This window comes from Ictalurus furcatus, chromosome 20 (genome assembly GCF_023375685.1).
Source record: "Ictalurus furcatus strain D&B chromosome 20, Billie_1.0, whole genome shotgun sequence".
In the NCBI taxonomy this organism is placed as follows: Eukaryota; Metazoa; Chordata; class Actinopteri; order Siluriformes; family Ictaluridae; genus Ictalurus; species Ictalurus furcatus.
In genome coordinates this window covers 12,616,775-12,631,946 of record NC_071274.1, presented here as the reverse complement: position 1 = coordinate 12,631,946, position 15,172 = coordinate 12,616,775, and positions in this window count along the sequence as shown.

Sequence of the window (15,172 nt, the reverse complement as noted above, 5' to 3'; positions counted from 1 at the left end):
ATATTGGCAAGACATATGGGACTCCAGTGGAAAATTTTGGGAGAAGAAAAATCTAGCCACTATCGATGGTCTCTGTGCATCCGTGAAGAATGAGTGGTATGTAGTACATACAGAATATTAGCAAGTCTATTTGACTGCCAAGAAAGTACATTTACATAATTTTGTAGAGTAGCTTTTGTGGCTAATGAGCAATAGATGTTCATTTAGTACAATTACTATATCATTATAATTACAGTTAATTGTTTTCTGGGAACTGTGCAACACACATTTGATTGCTGTATAAATTGTTCAACCATGAATTACTTTTTAGCCATGAACTCTCTTGTTTATTTTTACATATAGGCTTATAAGCCATAAGACACATTCAAATATGTCTATAAAAATGTATTGGGGCATAGTATCATATATTTTCTATTCAATTCAATTCAACTCAATTTTATTTGTGTAGTGCTTTTAACAATGTACATTGTCACAGAACAGCTTTGCACAAATATATAAATTCAGGATATACATTTTACATTTATCAATGTATCCCTGTTGAGCAAGCCAGAGGCGATGGTTGCAAGGAAAAACTTTCTGAGATGATATGCAGAAGCAACCTTGATAGGAACCAGACTCAAAAGGGAACCCCTCCTCATCTGGGTGACACCGGATAGTGCAATTACAATAAAAAATAATAATAATTCCCTTCTACACCTGTATACAAAATGGATAAAAAGTGCAATTGTGTAACCATTAAATTCATAACCAGGAAACTTGAGTACAGTACTGTTCATAGCAACTGCAGTCCTAAGCTATCATAGCTTAGCAAAACTGCTTTTGAAAAAGCTTAGCAAAACTGTTCATATCAGTTGCAGTTCAAAGCCATCTTCATGGTTTTTAACTGCTACCATCCTCAGTAATCTTATTGATCTTTAAACTGTCCATGAGGGGCCATCTTCAGCAACAGCAAGTGATTTCCAAGTGATGAAAATGCAACCAGAAGTAGGGCATCAGGATGGTTCGGGCAGGTCCGGAGAGCAGAAGGGGTCAGTGTCACTGGTATCTCAGGAGTAGCATGTGTAGCCCGAGAGAGAGACAGAGAGAGACAGAGAGAGACAGAGACAGAGACAGAGAGAGAGAGACAGAGAGAGAGAGACAGAGAGAGAGAGAGAGAGAGAGAGAGAGAGAGAGAGAGAGAGAGAGAGAGAGAGAGAGATCATTAAGTATGCTAATTGTCGCGTAAAGGTTACTTTGTGTACAGAGTACAAGCAGGGACTCTGGCAAAATTCAAAGTGCTTAAAAAGTAATTTGCAATTCCAACCAATTGCACTCTATGTCCAGGCATGTTTGATCTCATGTTTGGTTTACTCTTTTTCTAGCTCTATCCCCAGTTTTTATTACCTTTCTTTTGTTTTGTTGTACAGATATTCTTTGCTTATTGGTATATAACCCTTTTATAAGCCTTAATTTTTTAACTTTTGGAAAGCTACATTTCTGAACCTTGCTATATTCATGTGGTTGTTTGCCTAGTTATCATGGTCATTGGTCTTGTTTTTCCATAATCAAGTTCTACTGTGTAAGTGTTCTGGATTTGACCACTGCCTGCCAGATTTGATGATAGTTATGGATTAATATATCCGCCTTGAGCTATGTTGTGTATTCATAGTATTATTCTTGGAAAAGTGCAAATATAATGACTGCATGTATATCCTTTTACTGCTGGCTACAAAATAATAAAGAAGACTTTATCTACTTCCAGCCATACAAAGTGAAATCTTATGCATCTGTTTCTATGTACAATTGTTCAGCTCCCCTTTATGATGTTTACATTTATGTAAATGTCCCTTATCCAGAGCAACTTACATTTACGGTATTTTTGGCAGACACCCTTATCCAGAGCAACTTACATTTATCTCATTTATACAACTGAGCAATTGAGGGTTAAGGTCCTTGCCCAAGGGCCCAACTTGAACCCCAGTAACCCAGAGCCTCTAACCTAATGATCCAGCACCTTTAACCACTGAGCCACCACAGCATAAATTTATCTCATTTATACAACTGAGCAGCTGAGGGTTAGCAGCTTAGTACTAACTAGAAGTTAGCTCTCTTAGTTATTCTCCTTGCTCAAGCAGTGGTAGCACTGGCAGCTTAGCAGTGCTGGGATCTGAACTTATGAGTGTCTGACAGTAGTTCAACGTCTTAGCCCCTGAGCCACCACTACCTTCTCAAGAGGAGAAGGAGCACCATAGGACCACAGCTGAGCAAGTATTATTTGAGAATTGGACCATTCTCAGCACAGCAGTGGCATGATAGTGAATGCAATGTGTGTGGTACTGATACTTGTGTATCAGGCCCAGTTGTATTATTTGGGTTTTAAAATGCTGTACTCTTTTACACATTGCATAACTTTCATTCACAACATGATCACACATTACATTACACTACAGTAGGTTAGTTTTCATTATGATGCAGTAAACATTTAGAAAAATTGCAATTTCCATTGTGAATTGGCCAGAAATACCTTGATACAAAAAACTGGTAACTGTAATCGTCAAAAAACAAAGTAATCAGATTACAGGTACATTTTATAAAAAAAATAAATAAATAAAAAGGAATATTATCAGGATGAATGATTATAGTTCTGATTCTCTCTTGCCAGTCGTGACTCACATGAGCCACCTCCTGGTGCATGCGCAAATCACTTTTGCGTTAATTTGGTAGAAATGAACACAAATTGTTCTCTGAAATAGTTTTCTGATGTAGCCTAATATTACCCGCATCAGGAACAGCAATTTTTATTTTATTTTATTTTATTAAAACAAATTCAAACATTGAACATGCAAAATAAAAGTATTTTAGATCACATTGCTTTTCTTTTTGACGTTATTTACATGTGTGACCTTGAAGTAATCCAAATATATTTATAAAGTAATTTGTAACTGTAACAGAATACATTTTTAAAGGAACCCTCCCAACCCTGTCCAACAAGCATCCAAAATTTCCCCCTACAAATTTTACATTCTTAATACTGTCAGTAGAGGGCAGAATATGACCACAGAACCAATCAACTTTTATTCACCTTTTATTCATCTTTTATTCACCATACATAATGTGCTGGATTTATGTAAAAATATAGGGCAAGCCACTTTTTTCTCCATGTCCAACATGGAGGTTTAAGCCTATATATATATATATATATATATATATATATATATATATATATATATATATATATATATATATATATATATATAATTTATTATTTTTTTTATTTTATTTTTTAAATACCCAGATTTATGACTTTTCCCACCAAAGTTTTGACTTAAAATTCTGTCATGTCTACAAAGAAATTAAAGTTTTATAAAGCTGTTTTTTTTTTTTTTTAACCAGTACAATATAACAATACAATTATAATGCAAGGATTTCCCCCGCTCTTCACTGCTGTGTATTAAGGGTCACTGTAAATGAATACAAATGTATTCTGACTCATCACCTCTGTCCCATGATGAAATACTTCCATCCTTATTCGAGTTGGGGTTTTTTTTTTTCAGGATCAAAAAGCCCTCATCTATAGGGCACATGGGGTCACTGAATGGTTTATTAAAAATGTTTAAAATCATATGCTACAGCCTTCACAGTCACCAGATCTCAACTCCATTGAACAGCAGTGGGAGATTTTGGAGCAATGTATCCGATTGGGGGAATTTTTGAGGGAATAATAATTGAGAGAATGTGATTTTTTGTTTGTTTGTTTGTTTGTTTTTGTGGGATATGAGTCAATTCTGCATTTCCATACCTGCTGCATGAATGACTTTAGAAGATCAGGAGAAAGTAGTCACTGGGTTATTCCATCTCAAGTGGTCCAATGCAGGTTGCTCAACTTTTAAATTTTCTACTTAATATTCCTAATTATTTTTTGAGTGATTACCACTAGGTATTGACATTTCAAAACCACCAGTTTTATTATTTTATTTTATTTTACTTGTTTTAACTAAGATGGTCATCTTTGTGTCATGGCACACAACTAATTTTGATTATACAGCTGTAAATCTCAATATCTCAGCTCAGGATGGGCCTAGCTCCTTGGAACAAAAACTGATCTCTAGAACACAGTCAATCAAATAACTTTGCATTTATTGGACCACTTGAGATGGAATGACCCTACTGTCATCACACTCTGGCTAACAAATGACGGCAGGAAGGAAATACTGACAATGTCACTTTTGGTTTTGGATTTTTTTTTAAATCTCACTCCAACCAGGCAGCATAGTGGCACAGCAGGTAGCATTGCCATCTCACAGTGTCAAGGTCCTCGCTTTGATCTTGAGCTCTGGTTACTGTCTGTGTGGGTTTCCTCTCAGTTCTCAGGTTTCTTCCCACCTCCTACCTGCATGTGAATGCTTTATTTAGTTTAGTTACTTTATTTCCACCAACCTGTGCAGTTCTTCAAATATCAATAAGAAGTAGATGTAACATACAGTAAGTGTTTAGTGATTGATTTAAATGCATATAAAAATCACATCTTTTTAAAACTAAGCCTAATAAACACAACATTTCTTATCCTAATAATACACCCTAATCACAATCCTTTGGTATATTTCAAGTAAAATGTACGGTTGGTGTCAGGTGGTGCTGTTAGGTTTAAGAAACTGCATGAATAAAACACCCTTCCATCCTCAGTTTCAGTGTCAAATCAGTTTTAATCTTAATATTGGTCTGGGTCTGTGTAATAACATATTATAAATGCAGACATGTAACAGCTTTTTGACTGTTTGAATCTTAATTCGGTCCATACTGTGACACATTTCGTAGTTTTGTAAAATAGCAATTACATAGATTTATTTTTAAATTTAAATGTTGGTGTTGGAATTTTGGCATTTAAACTAAATTATTTACTTTGCTTATCATATTTTTCTTTATGACATATTCCCCAGATTCTGTTCGCATAGAATATAGTAAAATATAGTGTATAAAATCTATACACTGAGAACGCTTGTTATGCCATAATATTCAATGTTTTGAATATATTTGCACATCATTTATGACCTTGGTTGACAGAGTGAGTCTGTACCCAACTCTCACCCATCATACAAGATGTTCCTTTCAGCCAGTCCCAGTGTCCATGGTAACGAAGGCTGCATGCTGACAGTAAATGCATTTTGGTGAGAATATCAAGATGCACCAATGGCATGGACACTATTGGAAGAAGGAAGAAAGAAGGAAAGGAACACTGGGAAGTGAAAGTATGAGACCATATAATAAGTTTCTTCAACAATGATTCATGCTTAAATCCATTTGGCCTTCACTGTATCTGAGTCAGTGTTCAAACAATGTCATCAACATCAGCCTTGATGTGAGGCATGGGAATTATACTACTGGTTCCTGAAAGCAATGTTTGGACATATTGAAACACAGAAGAGGGAGGAAAGCAGTACTGTCAGCACATCTGTGATTAATGTAATTAAGTGGCACAGAACATTACTGTTTGGCTCCTTTTTGGCTCACTCTAGCTATACATCTGCCTTATTCACACCACATGCACATTACTGTCACCAGTCTGTAGTCTCTAGTCTGTGTCTCACCAGCGTGTCTTATTCTATTGTCATCCAATTTACTGTAGTCATGCTCAATTCTTTGTCTTTATTCTTAGTATTTTGTACTATAGCTGTCTTGCTTGAATTATTTTTCAATCATTTTTCTAAAGCTCCTTTGATGTTCTGTTTTCATACCAGATCAAGCATAAATTACTGTTAACACTGTTAGTAGCCAATTTTGTTTTAGTGGCCATAACCAGTCCCCTTCTCCACAAGTGACCCCCTTCCCCCCATAAATGAAATCAACTAAATTCATTCATTCATGCAAAAGCAAGAAAGAGCAACTAAGCTACAGGAACTACCCAAACATAGAAGGCAAATGGTTTGGTATACACGAACCTCAGACAGAATAACAAGATTCAGAATTTAAACAGCCACTAGTTTGGCAAGACTTGTTGAAGACAGAGAGGCACTGTGGTCCATTCAGAAGATAGCTATTTGTAGGGTCATTTCAAACCGTGATTGGTCAGTGATTTAAAAAAAAAAAAAAAAAACATTTATTTTAAGGGGCCATTAAAAAAGGGTTAGTTCCTTCAACTTGGGAGAATACTTTGAAGGAGAAAATATGTGTGCTAGACAGACCTGGCTTGTATTAGGGTGGGGCCTAGGTCCTGAGCTCAGAAGGGGCCTCTGGTTGGCTGTCGTTTGTGTCAGCTGCATGATTGACAAGCTAGAAGTAGCCTAGCTATGTTGTGAGAAAGTGGGAATACAAACAAAAAACACTGTGTCAACATTCATCTGTACTTAATGAGATCTTTTAATAATTTAATCTCCAAAATATTTTATTTCAAATCTGGATATAGTGTCACCTCACTTTACCAATGTCTCAGGAGAGTGCTCCTTTGCTAAACTGCCTTTAATTAAAAAAAAAAAAAAATAAAGGATCCTTTGTAGTCTGCTATTGTACAGGAGAGACTGAGACACATATCCCTGAAATGTGTCATGGTAAATATATATATGGATTATCAAATGTTTCACTTCTCTTAAGGCCAGGAAGAAGAGCATGCGCAAAACTGAAATAGCATTTCCAGCAGATCTGTGTCCCACCTGTGTTCTGCACATGCCAGTGTGCATTGCTGCTTTATCTCACAGTGCTGAAACATCGGTTTTCCCAAAGCAGTGTTAACAGACTGTAGGGCATTCAGTGCCTCTGCTGTGCTGTTCTCCAGCTTTCACTCCAATCTCCAGTCTGCTTTGATGTCGAGCTAGCAGCACTTTCTGCCAAAGTGTTCTTCAATTTCAGAGAATGAGACACAGCCACTTATAGCACATGAGGGTCTGTCTCTGAATGCGAGACAGTTGTACTAGTCTCACTCAAGCTCTGTACTAACAGCTCTTGCACACAGATCAAATAATCACCATGAGGCCACCCAGTGTAGAGCACACCAGGATTTTCTTTTTAAATATGAGATACAGAGAACTGTGACTTCAGACACAGCCCTTATGAATCAAAACAAGGTTGTCAGGTTCACATTTTTTTTTTACGCCAAATTGATAAAGTTTTGAAACAATTTTGAAAAGAAAAAAGTTGGATAAGGCAAAAAGACAATATTTTTTTAAATGTAAAAAGTGTCTTCTTTTTTTCCAATTTCCAAACTTTTAGTGCCTTAGTTATTCTGAGTGGTTTTTGAGTTTTTGATGATCATTCTTTGATTTAGAAAGTCTTGGGCTGCTTTCAAAGTATGCTTTTGGGTCATTGTACAGGTACATCTGCACTGTCCAATGAGTTTTGAAGCATTTGGCTGAATCTGAGCAGATAATTGATTACTTGATAATCCAATACACTTAAGAATCCATCCTGCTGCTTTTGTCAGCAGTCACATCATCAATACAGTAAAGAAAAGGGAACCAGTTCCAGACACACATGTCCATACCATAAGATGAGGTGGTATGCTTCGGCTCATGAGCAGTTCCTTTCTTTCTTCATACTGGTTTCTTCCCATCAGTCTGGTACAAGTTGCCATTTGTGTCATCTATCTATAGGATGTTATTCCAGAACTACAGGAATGGGCTTTAAACAATCTAAAGGATGTCTAAACAAGAGCTACTGTGGATCTGATTCTGCATAAGGATGTGTGTGTGTGTGTGTGTGTGTGTGTGCGTGTGTGTGTGTGTGTGTGTGTGTCATGGACACTGGGGAGATTATTACGTCTGGTAGATGAATCATCAGTGTGAGGTATTTATAGCCACTCCTCAGGAAAGGAGGGAGCATGGAGGCAAGAGCTCTACAGGCGAGCCAAACAGCGTCATCACATAGCTTCACACAGAAACACACACACACACACACACACACACATACACACATACACACATATACACGTACATAATATGAAAATGAGGTGGCATCTGAGAAAAGGTAGCGCAGAGGAAATATTTGTTCAAAGGTATTCATTTGAAAAACAAGGCCTTGTCTCGGTTCATTGCTGATCTACTTTAGACCCTAGAGCAATTTAAACACATTCACTGTTTGAGTTATTGATTGGTAGTAGAATATGCTTCAAATTTTCTGTAATGGGACTCTGCAGGCTTCCTCACCGTGTTTCCGTTTCGTGTACCTACTTAGAATTAAGCATACATCATTAATGGAATTATGGTATTTTGCTTCTAGCTCATGCTCTGAGAGAATTCAGAAACTTTCTCTGCAGTATAATGTGTTGGTGGTAGTACACTCACAGACAATGTGGGTGATTTTAATGAACAGAAAATCTCCCTCTGTGCAATACCAGCCTCACAAAGTTCATTCTCATCTCTCTCCCAATACGCTACAAGAAATAACCATGAAAAGGACTCATTAAAAGGTGCGAAAACTTAAGCTTTAAAACAATGTAGGACACAAACACACACACACACACACACACACACACACACACAGACATACACTACTGATTAGGTGTTACTTGGACTGCCTTGGCATTTGTGATGGGCATTTAATTGCTATGCAGTGTCAGCTGTGTGTGGGGAAAAATAAAGATGGTCCTGTATTTCTGAGTGGGAGTTAACCTTGACAAGATTTGCCAAACAAATCAGTCATGCTTGCAACAACTGAATGAACCTCATGCTTATCATTCTCAGTGAGAATCCATCTTGTGTCATTTTAACCCTTGTTAAAATTGTAGGTTTTTGTAGTGTAAAAATGAAAGCAAGATAAATCATGTCAGATCTTTTTTCCACCTTTAATAGTGATATACAGTAGCAACTAACAAAATGCAAGTGAAAAACAAATAGAAACATTTTAGGGGGGAAAAATATGAAAAAGTGCATCTTGGTTTGGCAGTTTGATTCCACTCTACCTGGCAACAATGCTTCGGATCTATCAAACAGCAAGGGGATCTCCTGTGTATAGCTCTCTTCGTCGTTCAACAGGTTTTCAATAGGATTTAGACCTGGGCTCTGACTGGGCTGTTCCAAAATGTCTTCTTCTTACGAAGCCATTCCTTTGCCGATTTGGTTTTGTGCTTTGGGTCGTTATCATGCTAAATGAAATTCCTGATATTCAGATGTCTAACAGAGGCCTGCAGGTTTTGTGCCAAAATAGATTGTTATTTGATATTATAATGATAGTTATATTAGAAAAGAAAAATCTTTGTGAAACTGGTGAAGGCTGGCATGTGCTTCCTCCGAGACATGTGAAGCAAGCCAACTGCATCTTTTTTTAACTGTGGCTTATGGCAGCGGCATAACACACTCAGAGGAAATTCCGCATACATGAGCTCACAGACATCCATGATTGGCTAGTGTTGCAGTGATTGACAGAGAAGAGGTAGTGTGTCATCCCTACCACCCTGAGAGCCCAACCAATTTTGCTCCCTTGGCTCCCAGCTATGGACATCTGTGGCATCATCAGGATTCAATCTGGGATTTTAGACTGTAAGGCAAATGTTTTTCTGAGACGTTTTTTTCATATTACAGACCATTCAATGGTAATAGATGAAATAAGCCCTTAATCACAGAACCTGAAATGTTGAATAGTGTTGTTTTAATCACATTCTCATGATATCAATGTTGAGAACTCCATATAACAGCATAGTCCAACATTGTTGGCACCCATGAAAAAAACAAAGCACCTCTGAAATCTCAATTTAACGCCTGACTGTGAATTGTTCATGAACTATTTCAGATCTCCAACCACGTTCTCTAAACATCTGGAATGTTCAAGAGTGCTATATAGGATTCTGGAGTATTTTCTATTAAATAATGTAGTAAGTTAGAACAGGGTTGCAAGGAAACTATGACTGGTTTGGACTGGTCACTAAGAATCATTCATCGCTCCTTATTAAAGAGATGGAAAGGCCGTTACTCAGGGTGAATGACAGTGCTTTCTCCAGACTCTCCCTCTCGCTCTCTCTCTCCCTCTCTCTCTCTCTCTCTCTCTCGCACTTGCATGCGTAAGGAAATGCGTCACAGACAGCCCATGAGTCAGAGAGAGCAATGGAGAGACAGAGACAAGGTGCATGAAGGTATGAATGTGAAGGACCAGGTTTAAAAAAAAAAGGAAAAGAAAAGTGTGCACTTAACAAATAACCACAATATTTTTTTAAATCATTGAACTCTTAATCGAAACATGAGGTATGCATGTAGATGAAAAGTGAAAATGAGATAATAGGAATATACATACACATAAAAAATAGTGGTAGCAATGTAACATCAATATTAAAGTTTAGTTCACTGGAGTGACGGATTACTTTACTAAACAACTAACACTACATTATCACAAATGACGCATCAGGTCTGATAGCTACGTGCTGTCTATCTCCCACATGAGAGAGAGAGGGAGAGAGCGAGAGAGAGAGAGAGAGATAGATAGATAGAGAGAGAGAGAGAGAGAGAGAGAGAGAGAGAGAGAGAGATTATGGTGAGGTACAGAGAATAACAGAGAGACAAAAACAAATTATAGAAAGAGAGAGAGGGAAGAGAGAGAGAGATGAGAGGAATAATGCTCCTCATTAGAATCCACCTGCTGCTGTCTTTCAGTTCACCTCTCAATGAACGAGAAGATGATAGAAAACAGAAGAAAGGATGGGGATCACCATGGAGACAGCACCAAGAGGGAGGCATGAAGAGAGTGAGAAGGACACAAAGGGTGAGCTAGGAAAAAAAGATGCAGTGTGTTGATAATGTGCATGTTTCTGTTTTGCTGATTGCACAGGAACATAGTCATCTGTCTGTGCGTGTAATGAATATAATGATTTGTTAATTTATATTTCATTAACACACAAATACAGGTACCACAACCACACAAAACATCCCTTCATCCAATTATGCTTCTGCCCTCCCCATAGCCATGAGTCATCTCCACTGCATGGTATTTTTTTAATACCTTACCACCCCCCCCCCTTTCGCTCTCTCTCATTGTATATACACATAGCCTTGGGTTGAAGCTTAGCTGTACCTGTGGGATGATGCTTTTGTTTAAACAGTGACATTTGTTGACTGCCACATGGCTACTCTTGATTGACATTCCAGGAACCACATTATGGACCCTTCTTCAATGGTCTAACTTCCGGAAGGAAATGTATTTGAGAAAAGGAGAGAGTGAGACAGAGCCAGAGACAAATGGTAAATAAGAGAGACAGAAAAAGAGGCAGAGAGAGAATTTAACAAAAAGGGTGAAACAGCCTAAGCAAGGGGAATGCATGATGAGACTGCATGCCAGTGTAGCTTAACTGCATACACACACACACACACACACACAAACACACACCCTGGGTTGCCAGTTTATTGGAGAACACATGCCCAGAGTATACAGCTGTTATTTGACCAGAAGTTATTTGGGTTGTGGATAATCTCAGCAAAGCTGTAATGCTGAATTGGTGCTGAGTGTCAGGTACACCAGTGATGCTGAGAGTGTAAACTTACTAGCTGTTTTTAACAGATTCGCTACCATGTTATTCAGTGTTGTGGGTTTAGAGCTCGTGTTTTCCATGTACAGTTTATGTTATCATTCTCTAGTCCATGATAAGTGGATAGCACATAGCAACAAATGGGCTAGACTCAGTAAGTGTATGCCTACAAAGTGCACCTGCATGGAAAGTATACACTGATAAAATGGTCAATAAGTGAAGGCACAAGGTAGGTTTATTTTCTGGTAAAAAAAAAAAAAAATTAATAATAATAAAGATGAAAAAAGCAATATACAGCTAGAAATGTGAAATGATACACATTATTATTCAGTCATAATACCTCATAATACACAGTACATCGATAACAATAAACCCAGATTGCCTTATAAAATGAACACAGGGTGAATACATAGGGCCATATTCAGAGTTAAGCACACATAGTGAGCAGATAATACCGAAATTGTGCACATCAGTATTCAGAGCTCAGACGTAACTACAGCCGTAAGTGCTGTTCAGAGAGAATAATATCAGACTATTGCACACTTTCACTCTCTCCTGATACACTGCTGGACTGTTTCTGTTCTTGTGCCTAAAGGTGATGACATTTAACTCATTTGAGGTGGCATATGACATACACATAAAAATTTCCTGCCAACTTTGACCTGCCCCCCCGGATACATCACTGACTGTGAATGACTATTTCAGGACTATTCACTGCATCTCTGGAACAATATATATATATATATATATATATATATATATATATATATATATATATATATATATATATATATATCTCCTGACTCAATAATCATGTTACTTACAACAAAAAAAATTATTTCACACTATCCATCCATTTTCTGTACTGCTTATCCTACGCAGGGTCTCACGGAGCCTATCCCAGGGGACTCGGGGCACAAGGTGGGGGACACCCTGGACAGGGTGCCAATCCATCATAAGGCACAATTGTGCACACTCACACAATTTGAAAATGTCTGTCTATGGACTGGGGGACGTAGCCCCTGAAGCACAGGGAGAACATATAAACTCCACACACACACACACACACACACACACACACACACACACACACACACACACACACACACACACACACACACATACACACACACACACACACGGCGAAGGCAGGAATTAAACCCCCAACCCTGTTGGTGCGAGGCACTAAGCCACCATGCCACCCTCTTTCACACTGTAGCCTTTTTCATGTTTCCATTTTTTTTTTTCAGAAAACAAGCTGGCGCTGATATGTAAAGAAAGGATCACTCCACACGCAGTGTAACCATGACAGCACTGTTACTGCCTCTGCTGACTGTACTGGCTAATTAGCTAGCTTATCTCTCTAGAACAAAGATTAGATTGATTGCTCTGGGTGTTCCATGCTGAAATATCTCTTTTTTGTAAATCTCATACTCACTCACTAACAAGACAAAATTTCTAGTCACTGTCTGTGTTTGGATAAATCGGCACCCCGTAATCGGCTGGCAACTGACACTAATTAATCACTCTGTCACTCTTTTTAAGGACTTATTCAAAAAGACTGTGCTGCTTTCTCCATCTGTTCTTCGCTTCAGACAGTTAACACAAATCCTGGCTGTGTTAGGAGAATCCCCAGTAGGCCCTCCCACACACAGCTCTGCCAATCAGATGCATTATAGTCTAAAAAAAAAAAAAGGAAAGAAAGAAAGAAAGAAAGAAGGCAGAAAACATGACAACAACAACAACACCTCCACAGTAGCTATTTATAATCAGTTCCATTGAGAACAATGCATCTGAGTCATTCTTATTCCCATGATTTGGGCCTGAAATGAACTGACTTGGCATGAGAGGAATTTTAAAATTATGCATATAAATGAGGAAAGCATAGTGAAAGGTGCAATAAATGATGACTATGAGTTGTGTCATGTTAATGTGTAACAACATGGGGGCCCCTGAATATATATATATATATATATATATATATATATATATATATTCATATAATTGAGTCTGAAACCAAGAACATTATTCAATATCATGTATCATATCATAAGTGTAATGGCGTCCCAGTAATGTTCATGGGTCTGATATATAATTCTGAGTGAATATATTTAGTAAAACTCTACTATACAAGTGAAATGTTATAAGTGAAGCACAGATATGCTGTTGTCAATAAAACATTTTATTATTTCAAGCACAACAGATTTATCTTGCCCCATTCATTCAAGCAACGTTTCACTGTGTCTCTAATTCCCCTGCTGAAGAGTGATTGGTCTCAGAGCTTTGCACTGGTGAGTCATGTCAATTTCTTCACCCTTTTCACGTTTCCCCAGAGCTCAGACAGCTCAGACTGGGTTTGACCACATATTGTAAACAGATATGCACATACAAAAAAAGCTTAGAAGTGCAGGAGGAGGTGCTTGCATTGATTAGATCCAAGGTTGCAGTATCTCTGACTGTAAATGTTTTTGTTTTTTAAAATCAACTCGTATTCACTCACTAACAAGACTCGTTTTACTAGTCTCATGCTGCATATAGATAAATCCACACTTTGTAATTGCTCTGTCATTCTTTTTAAGGGTTTATTCAAAATGACCATCTCCATTTGTTCTTCACTTCAGACAGTTCACACAAATCCTGGCTTTATTAAAACAAGCCTCTCCACCAAATACTGTACACAAACATGTAAGTGCAAAAAAAAAGCTTAGAAGTGCAAGTGGAGGTGCTTCAATTAGCTAGGTTATCTAACTACAATGAAAGGTTAGTTTGATTTTGCTTTTAAGACTCAGTGATGGAAATGCTTCTGTGTTTTTCAGAGTGTGCAAAAAAATTGGCCACCATGTGTGACATCACTCGTCTTTTACTGATTTGGCTTTCTAGGACTTCTTGCTTTTCTAGGGGTAACTTTTATGACAGCTATGACAGTGAAATTGTCTCATCTCATCTCTGAGCTGTGAAATCATCATGTGATTGAGCAGAGTAAACCAGATTAGTGGCAAATAGATACAGTATGTGAACAGATCTGCCCCTTTTAACCAGTTCTTAATTCTGTACATTTACAAACTGGACATACTGTAGGGCTGATATAGGATTATAGGACTATACTACTACTACTACTACTACTACTACTACCAACAACAACAACAACAACAACAACAATAATAATAATAATAATAATAATAATAATAATAATAATAATAATAAGGCTGTAGGTTTGGTAAAATATTGGTATAATATGGTTCTACAGATATATGATTGTGTATTTTCTCCATAATTAGGAAGACTGTACCCATACTCTTTACTCCCCTAATGGCCAGATGTACAATAACAATAAATAGTACAGGACCCTGCTGTACACAGCAAAGAATATCATACTCTGAAAATGTACCTTTATACCTGAGATTTTGAATAACACAATCCATGACATTCTATACAATCCTGTGCTCCCAAATTTGTGGCAAACGTTTGGGGCAAAACATGTGGCTGTGATATGTTTTTTTTTTTTTTTTTTTTAAATCCTACTTCTCCATTTGGTCTGTAGCTACTGTATATGCAGCAGTTGAACTTAATTAACAACATATGCTCTTGTATTTTTTGTCCTGTGTCCATCCATCCATCCATCTTCTATACCTTTTCAGGGTCACGGGGAACCTGGAGCCTATCACCAGGAGCATCGGGCACAAGGTGGGGTACACCCTGGACAGGGTGCCAGTCCATCGCAGGGCACAATCGCATACACACTCATTCATACACTAT